Genomic DNA, 19,300 nt, shown 5'->3' with positions numbered 1-19,300 from the left:
TCCTGAGGACTGATACCTGAGAGGTTACCTATACAAGACAATCTGTGTTCACCATGGATTTCCTTCTCTCACCCCTCCACACACAACCTGTGGCCACGTCCCCTCCCATTCCTTTCTGTAGTTTAGGACACTATAAACTTAAAACACTTGGACTTTTTTTCCAGTATTATATTTTTCAATGCTCCCATGTGTAGGCATATTACAAATTTGCTTTTTCTCCTGTCTATCTGTGTTAATCCACTTTATTGTGTAAATTCAAATTACTGAATTTTCAGGTAGAAGGAAAGTTACTTTTTCCCTTACAAATACAAACTCCCTCCAAATAAGGGCATGGCCTATTCTGTTTATTTTTGTGCCCAGATTAGAGTCTGTCCCAGGACAGGCATTCCAACAGCTTTGATAAAAAACTCAATCACCACCAAGACTGGCATCACGCCACAGCAGGAAGAAAACTCACATCTACAAAATACAACTGCTCTGCTTGAGTGGGTTGAGCTCGGTCTCCTGTAACAGTGGGTGATCAAGGTCTAAACACATAATGATAGTGCTGGGGTGATGGAAAGTGAAAGTCCTTTACTCTTGGAGGAAAGCTAGATGTTATCACATGCTGAATTTGCTCAGTGGCATTTAGGTTTTATAGCTATAAAATAGTATTCTTATTTCTTAAATTCTTGCTAGGAAAAAAAAAAAATTGATTTCCCAGTCTGAAACTCTCTACTTGCCCCTTCACTAAGTCCCTTAAAACAAACATTTTTATACTCAATTTTTGATAACACAAGGTTTATTAAAATAGAACTATTATGTTACTATAGAATAAGCTATGTACATCCAAAGTTTTAGCATGCTGTCAAAAGTTTTCCTCATTGAAACTGACAGCTATCCCTAAAGCAGAGGTTATTTTAAGCATATCATTCATTCATTTTAAGCTTCAGCACCTTTAATCTTCAAAATGAATGGCTGTAATAGGCTATCTCTAGCATTTGTTCCAAATTATGTATTCAATGAGGCAGGCAACAGGAACCAGTGGAAAGGGCTTGGAATTTGGAGTTTAAGATCTGTCCCAGTCATTTACCAGCCATATGAATCTCAATTTTTTTTTTCATTTATTACTGGAATTACCTACATTGCCTAAGTCACCTTTTAGAATCTTAAGGCATACATCTAGAGGATCACCCAAGACAAGATGGTGCAGACAGGGAGCTCATCGATATGGTTTACCAAGTTGAACAGAATGTGTGACACTTTGCTGGCACTTATGTGTATTTGTTGAAAAAAGGAAAGAATATATAAATAGAAACACAAAACAAACTTCCCTACATCCTCAACTGCCAGGATTATTATGGATTATATACAACAATGTACGTTATAAGGACTTTCTAAAGCAATGTACATTGAATGAGCTTTTTAAATTCTAAAGTAATACAAGTGCTAATAATTTCTATCATAGATGGACATCACATTTGCCCAGTGCAGTACTGGTTGTCTTATTAATTTAACAGCAGTAAAACCGGAACTATTTATTGAAACCTTACTGTGTCCTAGAGAGACAAACATTTAAAATTTTACCTTTTGAGTCAACTAGAATGTCCTAACTTAAATTCTAGCCAGCAGAAATCATAACCTGAGTCAACAAAACTCCCACACCAGCCAGCAGTCACTTAGCACTTAGTTATTTGCAAGGCTCTGTGTATGGTGTTTTGGAGACACAAGCTCATTTAATTTTCAAACAGCCTTTGAGATAGCTATAGCTATATTTCCCTTTTTACAGAGCAAAAAACAGAGACTTAGAGAAGTTAAGTAACTTGCTCCAAGATCACAGTTAGTAGGTGACAGAGTCAAGATCTGAGTGACTTCAAAGTCCATGCCCTTAGCCAGTATATAATAAGCAATGCATTCATGTAAACTTAATACCAGATGTGTGCTGAGTAATTTGGTGCTTTTATTTTTGTTCGAGGAAGAGCTGTTTTAGCACTCTATCGGCACTGCCTTAATCTTTTTTCCCCCTAAAGTGAAAAATCTGTGCCTGGGAAAAAGGGAAGACTATGAGACAAGAATAGCCTGCAAAGGTAGGCAGCCCCAGTTTTGAGATATTCCTCACATTGGCCCTTTTTGGTGTCTCAACTGTGCTGTCATATCCTGTAGGGCAATGTCAGTTAGAAATGAGAATTGCCTTCCTTCCTTAAAATGCTGTGTCCCTTTCTCAGGTACTCAATGATTAAATAAAATTCTTTTTATTTCTCTCCTTTTCAGGGCAAACATGTTCACTCCAGTCATTATGACCATGAGATTGCCTGATTCACAAGCAGTTCCTAATTAAGTAGAACTATTGAATGCTGTGAGATATGAAATCTCTTGCTGCTAAATTGCACACAGGCTGAAAGCAATGAGAATTTGTTTAGATATGCACAGTGCTTTACATTTGGGGACCAGCAGTTACAGAGACACAGAGACCAATCATCATTAGGACAGCCCTATCTTTGCTGCCAAGAAATGAAGATCCTCACACAGAGCTACCTGCCCAGAATAATGGTCAAGAAGCTGATGAGAAGTTAATGAGACTATGAATCAAAATTTACCAAACTAAAATCCCCCCAAAGGCCTTGGCTTCTAGTTGTTTCTGTTTGACTTTATCTTGGCACTATCTAAAAAACAAGATAACTACATTTAGTTCTCTCTATTAATGGTCTATCTTTAAATAATTCTTCCAGGTAACCATCCTGCCCTATTTCTTTTGAGGATAAATAAATAAAGAGGGTCAAAGGATATAATATAAAATATAAAATCCAAATGCTGAAAAAAGTCAACCATATTAGTCATTTCCCTAAATATATTTGTGTCTATAGTGCTCTCTTTAGGAAAATTAAGCATATAGGAAAAACAGCCACCATTTACTGAGGACTTAGTATGTACTAAGCATCATACTGAATGTTTGACACCCATTAACTGACAGTTATATAGCCTAAGCCTGGCTCATTTACCAGTTTGTGATCTCACAGCACCAAGTATTTTCTGTCATTAAATTTAATTGCAAACTGGACACCTCTGTCTTGGTGTGAACCAAGACTTCAGTAGAACCAGGTCCATGTCTATTTTAGTTTCCCATTGCAACCCCAACTTCTAACATAACCCCTGATATATAGTAGATATTCCATAAACATTTGAGATTAATGTAGAAGTTAAGACTTAACGCTACTCAGTTGACATAGCTGGTAAGTAGTAAAATTCACTTCTGAATTCAAATTCCAAGGCCTGTGCTCCTAACCTGCAGCACATGGTCTCCCTCACAGATGGTCAGTCTTGCATTAAAACACATCAAACAAGAAGCAAATAAGAGCAACTATTACTATCATCACAGTCCCAGTACAGATATTTAAAAGCAAAAGAAGTTTCTCTATGACTATTCAGGTAAAGGCTATTACAGAATAATCCCCAGTGGGTACAAAAGCATATTAGAAAGGTTTTAAGGATACTATGAAATCATTCCCAATGTTTTCTCAGGGTCCCTTTCCATTCTTTATATTGTTTCAAGTTTATTTTATTATAACTGAATATTTAGGACTCAAGGGATACTAGCTAGTGGAACATACAAAATTCTCAGTCCAACAAGGAATCTAGCAACAAGTGTTGTCTTGAATAACTTGTTGGAATAAAAGGAGAAAACAAATATGTAGCCCTGAAATGTACCTAGCACATAAAAGGATATATTAATAGCATTTATTCTTATTAATATTTGTCCAACTGTGTTTATTCCTATAGTATCTGTCCTACTGTGATTATTGGCATCTAGAAGCTCAAGATGTGGACTTGATCATACCTGGATCCCAGCTTGACCACTTACTCTGTCAGTCATTGGTCAGATGATATAACCTCAATATCTTTCCTCACTCATACAATAGAGATGATAATACCATCTACTTCACAAAAATGCTTGACATAGAATAGAAATTAGAGGGAAAAATAATAATTGGTGCCTATTTTCATCTTTTCCTCCTCATTACTTAGTCAACTGTGTGAGGACTAAATCTTGCCTTAGAACCTGGAAATCGGAGCATATATGTCTGTCTCATTTAATGCAAAATTGTAGCAAGTAGGTTCCATTCAGGTATCCCACCTCTTAAGGGCCCAGTGGTCTTTCTGTTCTCATTAAACCATAAAAATACACACTGATTGTGTCCACCCTGCCAAGGAAGTCCAGGTTTGAAATCATGAGGCCAGGGACTCCCTATAACTTCTAAGACAAAGCTTATATTCTTTAGCATACCTCCCATTTTAAGGCTCAATATCACTTGGTCTAAACAATTTTGTGTTTCACATCATGGTCAAAAGATGCTCCTTCTCTTTAAGAATAGAAATTCAATCCAGTAGACTCATGAGAAATATTGCAATAAGACTTTTCCCTTTCCATCCACATGCAAACTTGTTTTGTCTTTACTGTAGCAAATCACCTATTTGTTCAGTCCAAAATAACTACCTAGCTGTTGTTCTTGGTGCTGAAAAAAAAAAAAAATGCTTGAGTTCACAGAATCCACAGCCTAATGGAAGAGATAGAGAGTAATCAAATGGAGCTATATGATAAATCTATAATACAATGGGAAATAAGTACAAAACAAGGTTTTGTACTCTTAGACTGGAAAAGGAGAAAGCTGAAGCTTGGAGGATGGATAGAAATTCACCAGATGAAGGGGGTGCACTGTATGTAGGAAGCCTGGCACTAGAATGGAACTGAACATCTGGCAAGAAACAGGAGCACAGAGTAAGGGCTATGATGATGAGGCTGGAAATATAGGCAGATACTGGTTATTTGGTAGAACAAAGATGATAAAGATCATGGGAACTAGACAAAAAGGGATGATGACAGAAATGAATGGATTCTAGATATAGTCAGTGGATAAAATAACCTGCTGGTAGAATGGGGCAGGGAATGATGGTATTCAAAATGACTCTTGGGTTTGTGGCCTTTGCAAATGGATGGAGATGCCAATTACTAGGATCATTCTTAAAAATGCCTTGACACAGCTGAGAGGAGATAATGAAGTGATAACTACTTATAAACACATACAAATACATTAGAGAACAGATCTGGCTGGTACTTATGGCTTGTGGGAAAGCATAGGGCTGGGAAGAGCATCAATGCATTGTTAATTAGAGAAGAAGGAGAAGGAAAAGGAAAAGGAGAAGGAGAAGAAGAAATAGCTGAATCTACAATTCAAGAACCAGGAAATTTCCTTCAGGACCAAAACCACTTTCCAAACAGCCAAATCAATCTAAATATCAAACCAAAATAGAGGCACTTTAGAATTTTATCAGCTACACAAAAGTGGTTGCATAATATCATTAACTCTCGCCATTCCTAGTAACCAAAAATGCTTTAAGATTTAAAGGAGTGACTGAGAAAATTATGGAATTTCCAGACAGGAAGATTATAATAGATAAATGGCCCATAGATTTTTTCCAGTGTTTCTCAAACATTTTCAGTGAAGTCCCCAAAATAACAAAGGAGATTATCTTAAGAGTCGTAGGGGTGCAATTTTAAGCTTCCCTCTACAGATGTAAATGGTTTTTGAAATCTAGTCTAGTGCTCTAAAATTTCATGCAAAGTTTGCATGATACTGCAAAATATAATTATGTTCTTTTATATATGTATATATTACATGTATGTATACATATGTGTATTATATTACATATATGTACATTATACACACATTTAGTTCCCTCAGATATTGAGGCAAAAATCTTATGTCACAAATGTGCACCCATTAGTCTGTGACTTTGGGGATGCCCTTGTCTACAGCTTCAATGCAGGATTGAACTCATTATCTAAGTTGAGAACCATGAAATTAATCAGAGATGGACAAGGAAAGTTTTTCCTTAGAACAGGGGACTAGACTCATGACCTGTAGAAGTCACTCTTGATTCCTCCAAATCCTATAACACATATTAATAATCATATTAATACTAAAAGCAACACTAAGTGCTTTTTAAATTCATTCTCTTACATGAGATGAGGTTACTATCGCACATAGTAGGTACACAGGTACCATGAGGTGGATAATCAACTTCATAAGGAGCAAACAGACAAAGAGACACAAAATGCTTTCTCAAAGTATGACAGCACATGCAGGTGTCACGATTTGAACCTAGATAGTCCTAGTCACAACTAGACTATTACTGTCTTCTCTGCTAACCATTAGCAGCACACTCAACCTATCGCTCTCATTGATGGTTTACATTTAGTGGCAATTAACAACAAAAACTAAAAGGCACATTTCAAAAATAGAAAAAAAGCTTTATCTTCTCCAAACATAATTTTATTTAACTGAAAAAATACCAGGGTGCAAATTGGACATTTTGGGTATATAAAGTCAAGTGTTGCTAATTAAGTAAATGAGTGATGAATCATAATATCAACACTAGTCATTACACAAAATTGCATTTAAATTAGATTTACTAAATAGTTTACCGTACAAAAAATAAAATAAGCCAACTTCAAAGAAACCTTCCAATAATTTTATTTGTAAAACCTAGATGGTAAAGGATTCTTCTGTATTATTTTGAAAAATGAATCTGAATAGGAAATGGGAAACTCCATAATGATTTCTGTCCCTGTCAACATTTCTCTACAGTCACAACATCTTTTAAGCAACATGAGACATGATTTAATTCACAAGAGAGGTCACCTTGCTTGAGGGTCAGACCTTCTGTTTAAATTCTCTTTACTCAATCAAATGTACTATGGAATGGAAAATGTGGCATATTCTTGTCCTGGAATTCTCCCTATGTTAACTAAAATCACCTTACTTTTGAAGCAAATGAGCCATGAGATACAAAGGCAAAAATTGATTTGGAAGAGTAAATATACAGCCTGAAAACAGGATCTATGTATTTGTAATAAGAAGTCCTTGGATGGCCCTGGATACCACAGAGAGGCTATAAGGGCATGAGAATGCAAACAGGAACAGAATTATACAAAAAACTTATTGTGTCATCACTAAAAGAAACATTCATTCCTCTACAAACAAATACATTTACTGATGGTTACTGTATCTTGTAAGTGGTTTTGGGTCAACCTCAATCCAATGTCATCACCCCTGAGCCTGTAGCCCCATCCTAGGTAGAGTATAGATCACTACTCCTAAATACAGGTTCCTATAATTTCCTTCCCAGCACTTTTCAAAAACTCTAATTATGTTCTCTCGTTCTCTCTCTCTCTCTCTTCTATCTCTCCCCCATACACACCTTTGCTAATTGTCTGTGTCCCCTTTGTCATGTTCTCTGTAGTGCCTAGCTCAGTGCCTGGCCCACAGTAAGGAGAGGCTATAAAACATCTGCTGAATGAATGAACAAGGCTATGAATGGCAAATGAGATACAGAGTTCCTGTGAGTTCATTTTTACAAATCAGATTCTATTTCATTTCATTAAGTACTTTTATTTACTGGCTGTCTTCTGAAATTACTCTGGGTTTTGATTAATAGGAGAAACTGATTCTATCTTCAGGGAGGAGGGGGGAAAAATTTTTCAGTTACTTGTTCCAAAGGTCTTTCAAAATAATGTTGCAGTATAATTCGGTTTGAAAGCTGGGTCCAACATTTTATTACCTCCAAATTTATTCAGAAAAGCTGAAGGCCCGTGATAAGGTTCATTAAGTTGCTGAAAGGCCTATCTTCACATGCCTTTCACACAAAAGGTCTCAACTTAATGCCAGGTAATTACTGTTCATTTTCCCCTGGTTATTTCTATTTCCTCAAGATTCCAAGGGAAGTTGGTCTCAGTGGACACCACCTGCAGTTTGAGATGTGAGCACAACAAGAAAGACCCACTTAGAGCTACAACTAAGGAAAGACAGTCCTGGCTCTGGGGTCTAGAATTTAAACTGAGACTATGTACACACCACCCTCTGTCCAGAATCCAGACCAAGAGAGAAAAGTTTCTTGCATACAAACTGATCATGGTCTCCATTTTAAAGACATCATTTTTCATGGCACCTGGAGTCTGTAGCACACCTGTAGGGTTATAGATAGAGGTTCCAGCTCCACATTACCAGGGCTCAGCCCTCAACTCCCTCACTTTCTATCTTGTAACTCTGGGAAAGATACTATCACAGGAGATTGTCTGTGTGCCAGTTTCCTCTTTTGTAAAATAGGGTTTATTGTACCTACTGTAGTGTTGTGAGAATTAAATGCAAAGTACATGGATCTGTATCTTACACATGCTAAGTTCTCTGTAATGTTATTTATCAATAATAATTTTTGTTATCATCATTATCATCACTTATGATGCCAATTTACAAGTATTTATCCCTGATATTTATAATAACTTTGGCCCTAATTCTACCAATGTTATTGGAGATAATCAAATCTCACTCTGTGTGAAACAGCACAATAGAGGATGAATGGTGACCAGGAAAGACCATTAGACTCTTTCACTACAGTGTTGCAGGGAAGAGTGGTATAGTTCCCTTTGGGGCAACTGAAAATCTACACCTGGCTTTGTTTTTTGGTTTTTGAGGTGCTGGGGGTCAAGCATTCTACTACTGAGTATTATGTCCCCAGCCCTCTACCTGTTTTTATAATTGATCACCTGATAACTACACTGAATTCTTCCTTCACTGATTACAACAGGCTTCTTTTACAGCAAACTCTTTCTCACTTGAGCAGTGTCCATGGATGGCCAGGCAGGTCATCCATGATAGGTTAGCTCCTTACAGATACAGTGATAGTTAATTTTATGTGTCCACTTGATTGAGCTAAGGGATGTACAGATATCTGGTAAAACAGCATTTCTAGGTGTACCCATGAGGGTATATCTGGAGGAAATTAGTATTTGAATCAGAAGGCTAAGAAAGGAAGACCATATTCACCATAGGACTGGACATCATCGTCCACTCTGTTTAAGTCCCCAAGAGAACACAAAGGCAGAAGAAGGGAGTTTTCTTTCTATGCTAGAGCAGAAGGTCTTGTGCTCCTGGACTGAAGCTTACAATAATCAGCCTTCCAGTTTTCAGGTCCCCATGCTCAGACTGGAACCACGCCATTGGTTCACCTGGTTCTCAATCCTTCAGACTCAGTTGAAACTATACTATTGGCTCACCTGGGTCACCAATGTGCACATGACATATTGCAGGACTTCTCAGCCTCCGTAATTATTTGAACCAATTCCTTATAATCAATACCTTTCAATTGGTCTATTTCTCTGGAGAACCCTCATTAATACAACCCCTAATTTATAAGGAGTATCATGACCTGGGTTCAGTTCTTAGCTGTTACCAGTTACCCATGGCATGTTATTTTATAACAAAGTCTTGGTTTGCCACCTAGGAATACAGTTAATAAAAATAATATCAAACTCAAAGTATTTTAAGTATTATATGATATTATCATGGGTTAGTCCCTAAAACACTTAGTTCAGTGTCACTGGTAATGCAAACATTCAATAAGCATTAGCTATTGTGTTCAGATGTGTCTGAGGCATGTAGATTCCAGAAGGCTTTTGATATTAAATGGTCACTACAGAAATACAACCCATAGGTCAAGTCCTCTAACAGAGTAAACATTATATTTGAATACTGTGTCTTGACTCCAAAAGGCTACAGAGAAATATTCATGTAACAACAGATTAAGAATCAGAGGTTGAACTATATGTTCTCTTTTGACATTCTCAATAAGCTGTCCCTACCTAAAATGTTGAGATCCTTCTCATTTACAGAAATGCTTTGAGTTTGGTCTTCAAAAGTAGGACTTTTTCACTAGTTTTATTAAATGGTCTGATTTTAACAGGAAAATTATTAAGAGGATGACCAAAATACCTTTGTAGAAGTAGGAATAGAAGGTAGGCATGGAGTAAGTTTTTTTTTTTAATCTGCTTCTTATTGTTCTCCACTATGTTATGCTTACTTAATGGCAGAATATGAATATTCTTGAGACCAGGAAAAGAAAAAGTATGTGAATAACATATTATCAATAGGGTCTGGTTTCTTCTTGAGCTAACAGTTCTTTTCAGGTTGACAATTCATAGCATTGAGAACTATGTGATCAGAAAGCAAAAGTTAGGAAGGTAGTAGATAAAAATGGGTATCATACCACCAAAAAAAAAGAAAAAAAAAAGGAGTTGTGTTTTCTCTTACAGCACAGAGACAGCAAGTCTGAGTCGAGGATAGTACTGGAGAAAAATGTGTTTTAGAATCAGAATTTTATATCTAAAAACCTACTGGTGTGACACTGCCTCTGTATCAGAATGAGTTCAGCATTAAGAAGAGGCTGAAGCTGTATGATCTAGCACTTCCCATCACACTCACCAGACAGAGATGCTTTCTTTTAAATGACCCACCCCATGGCTCAATCCTTACCATTCTCCATTCTAAGGAAGGGTAGGTAATGATTTAGTAGCAAGGTAACAAATATTTGCCAACTGGCTGGGGGTGTTGAGGGTGTTCTTATTGTAGTGTTTGATAAACTCTGTGGTGTAAACATTCTCACCATGGCTGGCATTCAACCTCCCAACGTGGTAACACTGACCATGGAATTGGGAAAGAAGCCTATATAACCAACTTTTGCAAATGGGTACGTGTTGGGTCCAGTAGGGCTTATACTGTGTGTTGAGGCAATGGAAACCTCACTGACAAATGTCCTTTTGAAGTATATATGGTTTATAGAGTAGTTTTTAATATGGCTAATTGTGAGAGTTCAAGTATTACTTCTTTTAAGTACTAGAAATGGAAATATAATTTCTAATCCACTTTTCTTTCAGAATGAAATATTAACTTCTATCTTCCATCTGTGCAGTTCCTCTTGTAGTAAATGCAATTTTTTAGAGTTTCTTTTCTCTTTGCAGTGCTACATCTGCTAGTGTTTTCCATTTGCCAGCTCCCAACATGTCCCCAATTACTTCTTTTTTATTTTATAGCCTCCATGCTGATGTTTCATCAGTTACAACCGCTGGGTTCCACTGAGCATTAACAGTCTGCAGTGCCTCCAGGAGGGTTCATAATTCACTAAGTATACCAAACCTTTTTTTCTCCAAAGAATATTGTTTAATATAAATACAGTGTAAAGTTAGTGTAGTACAAAGGAAAGATTTTCCCTTGGAGTTATAAAAAAAAAAAAAACTGGGGAAAAAATTAGATCCATGGAAAAACTGATTTAGACACAAGAATAAGAAATCACTTCAATTTAAGAAGTATTATTTTTTTTTACTGAACAAAAAAGCAAAAGATTAATGCATTTGAGTACATGAACAAGTTTATATTTAAACCTATTCAATCAAAATATTTTTGCTATAACAAACAGAAGTTAAAACAACCTCATGTGAGACATATGAACACTTGAAAACCTAAGATGCAGTAGACCCCCAAAATCATTTTAGTACAATACAAACTAACAGAAAAGATCAAGAAAAAGTTTTATGTTTTGCTTTTAATTTCATTTTTTCTTATAAATACATAATCATCTTATGAAAAGAGTTCCTCAATTACCTTGATGGATGATCTGCAAATTTATAAGTATGTAGGAAGAAACTAGAAGTAATTGCCCCCAAAACCACTGAAAAAATCAAACCATTCAACTCTAATAAGCGGCTTAAAATTGGGTACTGTTTTCTAAAGTTTTAGAAAAATTATTCTATCAAACAACTTTATTTTCTTTATTTTTTAAATTTATTCTTATGTGGTAGCAAGGATTGAACCCAGTGCCTCACACATGCTAGGCAAGTGCTGTACCAATGAGCCACCACCTCAGCCCACAAATAACTCTATTAGTCAAGATGTGAACAATGAAATAATTAAATTTAAACTGTTTAAAAGTATGTGTTAAATGCCCCAGGTAGAAGAGAGGGTAGAGGATTGTGGGGCAATCAGAATTCTCTTGGGTGGTAGAGTGGGGAAAGGGAAGCTGGATGGGAGGAGGGGAATCTTTGAAGGAAAGTTTTTAAACAGCAGCAGCAATATGCAACATTTCTGGAGTATCAAGCAGTCATAAACCCTTGACATGCTTAACCTTCTCTGGTCTCCACAACTCTGTGAAGTGGATATCACGTATCCCATTTTACACTACTCAGGGTATTAAGTAAATAATAAACAGCCAGCACTTAGACAAGTCTTCAGTGGGGTAGAGCCTGGGGAGGAGCCCACGTGGCTGAAAGCACATACCACTTAACTTTAGACTGCAGCATCTAGTTTCTCAGAACACTCTTAGCAAATACCATTTCCACCACCTGAAAAATTATTGAAAAATACCACTTCTGTAGGATCAACTCAAAGGCCAAACCAGCACTCTCCACTTCCAGTTCACCCCAGCTCTCGTGCACTGTAGCTTTGTAATGCCTAAGGGGTGGAGCTGGACTTCAAAGTCAATTATGTCTGACTCCAAAGACCCAAAGTTTACCACTCCAGGCAAAATGTATTTTGCTTCTCACAAGGAAAAAATAGTAGGGATTAAATCAACCTTTAAACTTAAAACAGCATACTACAGGGACACAGCCACATCAATGTTTATAGCAGCACAATTCACAATAGCTAAACTGTGGAGCCAACCTAGATGCCCTTCAGTTGATGAATGGATAAAGAAAATGTGATATATATACACAATGGACTATTACTCAGCAATAAAAGAGAATAAAATCATGGCATTTGCAGGTAAATGGATGGAGTTGGAGAAGATAATGCTAAGTGAAGTTAGCCAATCCCAAAAAACCAAATGCTGAATGTTTTCTCTGATATAAGCAGTGTGACTCATAGTGGGGTAGGGAGGGGGAGCATGGGAGGAATAGAGGAACTCTAGATAGGGCAGAGGGGTGGGAGGGGAAGGGAGGGGGTAGGGGGCTAGCAATGATGGTGGAATGTGATGGACATCATTATCCAAAGTACATGTATGAACACATGAATTGCTGTGAACATACTTTATATACAAACAGAGATATGAAAAAATGTGCTCTATATGGGTAAGGTATCCCGCTGTCATGTATTTAAAAAATAAAATCAAAATTAAAATAAATAAATAAATAAACTTTTCAAATCTGTGGATGTGCCAGAGGGTGGGAAGGGCATTATCTCCAATTTTTTCATGGCTGTCCTTTGTTTTTTAGCAACCCTAATCATCTGTAAAGCTCCTTGCAGGTGACCTCTTTTCTAAGATTAGAAGTCTTCTGGGACCCTTGCCTCAGTGTAAGCCTACCCTTTTCATGTAAAGTCATGCAAGGCCAAAGCTATAATTCAGTGGTTCTCAAACTGTGGACCCTAGACTAGAAGCATCAGCATCCCCAATCAATTCACCAGAAACATGAATGCTTAGGTCCTACTCCAGACTTACTGAATCAGAAATTCTAGGGATGAGGCCCAGAAATCTGTATCCTAACAAATCCACTAGGTGATTCTGATGTACAAATGTAAAAATCACAGTGGTGTGAGAAGGCTGTGTGAAGGTTTCCCTGGACTTACGTAAGTAGAGGTGGCAGTCCAACCTTCATCCCTGGCTCCTGGGAAGGTTCATAAATTAAAGCTAGACAAGAAATCCTCAGGGAATCCTGAGTCAGGTTCCCCTGTTTTCCTAGCCATACTCCAGACAAGTAAGCACTGGATCATTATACATTTATTTATGATGGATGGCAGCCTTGCCAACTAAACAGTAAGCTCCAGGAGGGCCACTGCATCTTCAGGACATAGCTAGTAGTTTGGCATACGACAAGCACTCAGTAAGGATTTATGGAATGAGTAAATCAGTCAAGTTCACAATGCTCAAGGAGTCCAGTGTGGCTTTCTATAGCACACATGAGTCTCACAGCTACGTTTTCAGTCAAATACTTATCAGGCATCCACTTCAGCTGGATATTGTTCTAAGTACTAGGTCTCAGTAGTGAACAAGGCAGAAAGCAAAACCAAAACCAAAAAGCTTGTCTTCACGCCTCCTGTGTCTTTTCTGTAGTTGGGGAATCCAAACAATAAAACAAAATAAGCTAGAAAAAAATATTTACCATTTTAGATTGCAACAAGTAAGTGTTGTTAAAAACAACAAAGTCAGGCTGGGATGGTGGGGTAAGGAGCCCTGCAGTAGGCAGTGATGGAGTCTGCAACTGAACAGGATGCTTGGGTAGATCTCAGAGGAGTCTTCAGAAAAGATCTGAGGAAGGTGAAGGAGCAAACCTGCCCTACAAATACCTGGGAATAAGGCATCCTGGGGGGAGGAAACACCAGCCAGAGAATAGCAGAGAGCCTGGAGTGGACTAGCCAAGGAGAAAGTGGGAGGGAGGTCAAAGCACCATGAGGATGAGGGCAGATGATGTAGGACCCTATAGGCCATGGTCATGACTATGGCCTCTTCTCAGAGGGAAATGAGAAGGTTTTAAACAGAGCAGTGACCTTTTCTGACTTATGTTACAACAGGATCACTTGGTTTATATGTTAAGAATCAACTGAAAGGAGCAAGGGAAGAAACAGGAAGCCCAGACACAAACCTGGAGCAATAATCCAGGTGAGCAGCTTGACCCCAAAGGTAGTAAGAAGGGAGAGAGGCATGGTCAGATGCTGGTGGTGGAACAGACATTGCCATGGTCAGGCATATTTTATTCTGCCACTTAACTGTTTGACAGGGCACAGTTCAACCCCCAGAAGGAATGTTATACAAAATACCTGTACTGGTGAAATAAGCATCTCAGATTCTTAAATAGCATAGAAAATAAAATTAATAGGCAAATAAAATGCCAGGAAGATATACTGCAATAATCACAACAGATAAAGGATTGGACACCTGAAAATGCGTAGAAACTAGAGGCCCCTGATAGTTTTGTCTCTCACCAATAAGATTTCTTAAGAATGAGCCTCCTTACATTTCTCACTTCACACAACGTATTCTAAATGTGTGTACATATTCTAAATGTGTGTATGTATTCTAAATGTCTAAGGTTTGTTTAATTTTTTTTTTTTTGTGTGTGTGTGTGTGGTGCTAGGGATTGAACCCAGGGCCTTGTGCATGGAAGGCAAGCACTCTACCAACTGAGCTATATCCCCAGCCCAGGCTTGTTGATTGTTAAAGAGGCTTTGTTAACAAGAAAGTACAAAAACAGGCTGAAGTAGAACATAAAGTCTGCATGACAACACACTAGGTTTTTAAGTTCACTAGGGTTAATTGAACACATCTATGGATGTAATACCATACTAAAAACTACATTCACAAAGTTTTATGTGAATAATTTGAAAAATCTGAAAAAAAAATCAGTAAGTTATTGAATGCAAGAATGTTATGGCCAAAATGGACAGTAATGAGGGGGAAAAAAAAGGAATAAACTCAAGCTAAAGATTAAAGAGTGCACAGGATCTACTTGTTAAAAATAAGATTGAAAGAAGACAGTGAGAGGTCAGGGAATAAATGAAAAACCAACAAATTTGAAGAAAAACATTCACAAGTTCTAATCCTGATTCTACCAATTACTCGCTATACAATCCAGCACATTACTGAACATCCCCAATCCTCTACTTCCCCCATTATAATGAAAGACAAAAGTCTTTTAAAAGGGGCTGGGTTGTGGCTCAGTGGAAGAGTGCTTACCTAGCATGTACAAGGCCCTGAGTTCCATCCTCAGCACTACATAAAAATAAATAAATAAATAAAACAAAGGTATTGTGTCCAATTACAACTAAAAAATAAATATATTTTTAAAAAAGTCTCTTAAACATGTCAGAGGTTAAATTGCATAATTTATAACAAAGCAAGGTAGATCATAGGGATTTGAGAAAGGTTAACATTTGTATCCTAAAGCAAAGGGAGACAGTAAAACACCATATCCCTGATGCTCCCCATTTTCCCCAAAACAGCAAAATCAAGGGAACAATGAGAGCAAAGTTGGGCTGGAAAGTCCAGAAACGTTATCTTGAAGGACACTGGCTTTCTCTTATGGACACTGGAAATAAGAGAAGTTAGCATTTTCTTAGCAGAAAGCTACTTCCTTGCATGCACACCAGGACAGTTGCTCCTTAGGATGCTGACCTTACAAGCAAACGAAGCAAGCTAATGTTGATGATGTCACTGCTTCTGCAGCCTAACACACAACTTCCTCTCTGAGTGGGGACGGGCACGCTGTCACTCCTCCAGTGGGCCACCACTAGACAAAAGACAGCAGGGGAGAGAAGTTGTTGCTTGGCAAAGCACTGTGAGGGATGGAGGTGCTATCAGCCTGTTGCCACTGAACTCTGCTTGGATAAGTCACTGATTTCTCCAATAAACCATTTTGTTGCTGGGCAAAGTGGCACACACCTATAATCCCAGCGGCTCAGGAGGCTGAGGCAGGAGGATCGCGAATTCAAAGCCAGCCTCAGCAAAAGTGAGGCACTAAGCAAGTCAGTGAGACCCTCCTCGTCTCTAAATAGAATACAAAATAGGGCTGGGGATGTGGCTTAGTAGTCGAATGCCCTCAAGTTCAATCCCCACTACCAAAGAAAAACAGAAAGAACAATAAACCACTTTGTCTGTCTCTAGGCATTTTCTTTGCCCTGTCTGCAATCTACCCCGCTGCCCTGACACAGCTGGGCCATGGGCAAGACAGAATTCTTCCCTAATTTTTTTAAAAAATCTAACTTGTAATTACATAAAGACAGCTACATCTCCAGAGCCCAAATCCATTTCTAATTATTCTATCAGCTACACATACTTTATGAAGTTGTCCCATTCACATGGCTTTATGTGGGCCTGTCCTTGCTGGGTGTTCTTTTTTGTCTGCCAAAGAAAGTATTATCCCAAAATGGCAGCAGCCATCACATGAGACCTCTTTAGTTTCTTGATTTTCAAGCCCTGCACTACTGGGATTTTAACTGATGTTTTAAGATTGAAAAGAATAATAAACTCTGCAGGCTCTCAAAAGGGAAAGGCTTATCTCTTGAAAAAAATTTTTTTTAAAATTGTCCATGTATATTCTGGGAGATTCAAGGTTATCTATTACCTGTTTTTCCTCTTCTCCAAATGTTCAACTTGAAAGCCATTCAAAGTGTTTACTGGCATAAATCAAGTACTGGCCCCATACATGCTTCCTACCTGAAATATGTTCTTACTTTGGCAAAAATAGCAAGCTCCAATCACTGTGACCTATATAAATTCTAAGATGCAAATGAAAGAAGGTCAGGTGAGGCATTACTGAACCATATATATCATGTCACACATGCTGATCTGCAGTTCCCTCAAATCCTCACATCCCTCAATAATTGAGAATAAACAATGTCTTTGAATTCAACAAGACTACGGCATTCTACAATCAAAGTATTGATCTTGGAAAGCATCTGCCTCCTTTGTATTTTCTAGAAATGCTATGTGTGTTCATCCATAATGTGGCATCCCCAGTCCAATTTAGGCATAGAGACAAGTATTCAAACCACATGATCTTTGAGGAAAGGGTTGCCAATACTAACATCATTCTAATCGTGAACAATTAGAAAATTAGAAGATAACTTGTGGCATTTAAAGACACACATGTTCTTTTCCAGACTGGTTTTTGTTCTGGTTCTGTATAACCTGAGATAATGAGACTGTGACTGCTAGGGGACAGATTTCACAGGGGTAAAGGACCACAAATGGATGAGAGCCTTGGAGTATGTATGAATTCAGGAATGAATGAGCCAGATTCCCCTGATGAACTGGCTCTATTCTGGAGCTGGAGCCCAAGAGAAATGCTGAACTCATTTTTTCACACCACAGGAGATTAATATGGTTAATAACCTCTGTTGCCTTAAAATCGTTCTGGAACACCTGAACAAAAAAACAAATCCAAAAGCAAAATTTTCAAAGTTTGGGGAAACTGCATAGAATTAGGAGCTGAACGTCTTTGATTGAATATCTCAGTTATTATATGACTGTGCCCCTCCACTACATCAAGAAGGAGACCCTCATTGTTATACAAAATTACATATAAGAGGAAGTGAGGGGAAAGGGGAAAAAAAAGCAAGGGAGAGAAAGGAATTACAGTAGATGGGGTAGAGAGAGAAGATGGGAGGGGAGGGGAGGGGAGGGGAGAGGGGATAGTAGAGGATAGGAAAGGCAACAGAATACAACAGACACTAGTATGGCAATATGTAAAAACGTGGATGTGTAACCGACGTGATTCTGCAATCTGTATATGGGGTAAAAATGGGAGTTCATAACCCACTTGAATCAAATGTATGAAATATGATATGTCAAGAACTATGTAATGTTTTGAACAACTAATAATAAAAAAAAGATGCTAAAAAAGTAATTAGGGTAATAAATATGAAAAAATGTTATACTTCTTGGAAAACCAGTGCTTTAGATGTTCAGTAAGTGATACCTTGTTTCTGAATTTTCTTAGTAGCTTTGAATTCTTAATCATTCACTTGTCCATTTAATCCTTCAACAAATTTTTATACCTTCATTTTTTTCCCAGATTACATAGTAATACATGCTTACTGTAAAATATTCAAATGAAACAGTATCACATAAAGGAGAAAGTACCAGTCTCTGAAAATCCCAGAAAATGTGTATTTATCATTCACTATCTTCTAGGTTGTGTGCTAGAAGTGCCCTGAAGTTATTATGAGACTAAGTCAGATAACACTTCTGCCTTCAAAAGGACCACAATCTAGCAAGAAAGATGGTAAAAATAAAAATAACTCAAATATAGTATAAGTGATGCAAAAATAAAAAGGTACAAATAAATGTGAGGAAGTCAGAGAAGGAAGAAATTACTTCTAACTGTTAAAGTTTAGGAGAGGCCATTATTTTGGACTAGCCTCCCATACTAGGTCCTAGCCAACCAGACCAAACCAAAATGGAGTCGTTTGTGCTAAATGACAGCAAATCAAACTGAACTTTGAAAGGGGTCAGTCTTCCTAAGAAATAGAAGATTCCAGTTAACTAGAGTCTATTTAAAAAGGAATTCTTCTCTGTTTTAACCTTGTAAGGAAAGTAACTGAAATAATCACTGTTTTTTTCTGTTTCTGCTTTCTTTAGCCTTTTTCCCCCTATAAATCCAACCTCTTCTGCTCAGTTTATCAGACTATTCATTCTACCTCATAGAATAAAATGCTTCATGAATCTAGAATCTCCAACAACAAAAATGAGATCTTTAAAAAATTTTGCTATAATTTTATCTTTTGATATAAGTATGTCCAGAGTCAATGTCTTCCTCTGCAAATGGAAAAAAAAAATTCTGCCATTTCTGGGTGGTGCAACTTCTTGTGTCATGTTACTCATAAGTCTGTCACTCAGTGCTAGGAAAACTTCCCTAAAGTAAAATCTTAGTGCTTTTGTATAAAATTCTCAATTCAACTTTCTTACTATTCCCCCAAGAATTCAATAATTCTGAATTCACAGC

General features: G+C 37.5%; 1 protein-coding gene across 5 annotated transcripts in view; it reads right to left on the bottom strand.

Annotated features, from left to right (window-relative positions):
- The window catches only part of Fhit (fragile histidine triad diadenosine triphosphatase), a 1,445,121-nt gene that overhangs the window by 1,301,105 nt on the left and 124,716 nt on the right, over positions 1-19,300 (bottom strand). The window lies entirely within an intron of this gene.

This window comes from Marmota monax, unplaced genomic scaffold (genome assembly GCF_021218885.2).
Source record: "Marmota monax isolate L192 unplaced genomic scaffold, Marmota_monax_Labrador192_F-V1.1 WCK01_AAM20220418_F8-fsc00042, whole genome shotgun sequence".
NCBI classification, from domain to species: Eukaryota; Metazoa; Chordata; class Mammalia; order Rodentia; family Sciuridae; genus Marmota; species Marmota monax.
Note: the sequence above shows the minus strand (reverse complement) of the source record. Positions and strands in the feature narration are given on the sequence as shown.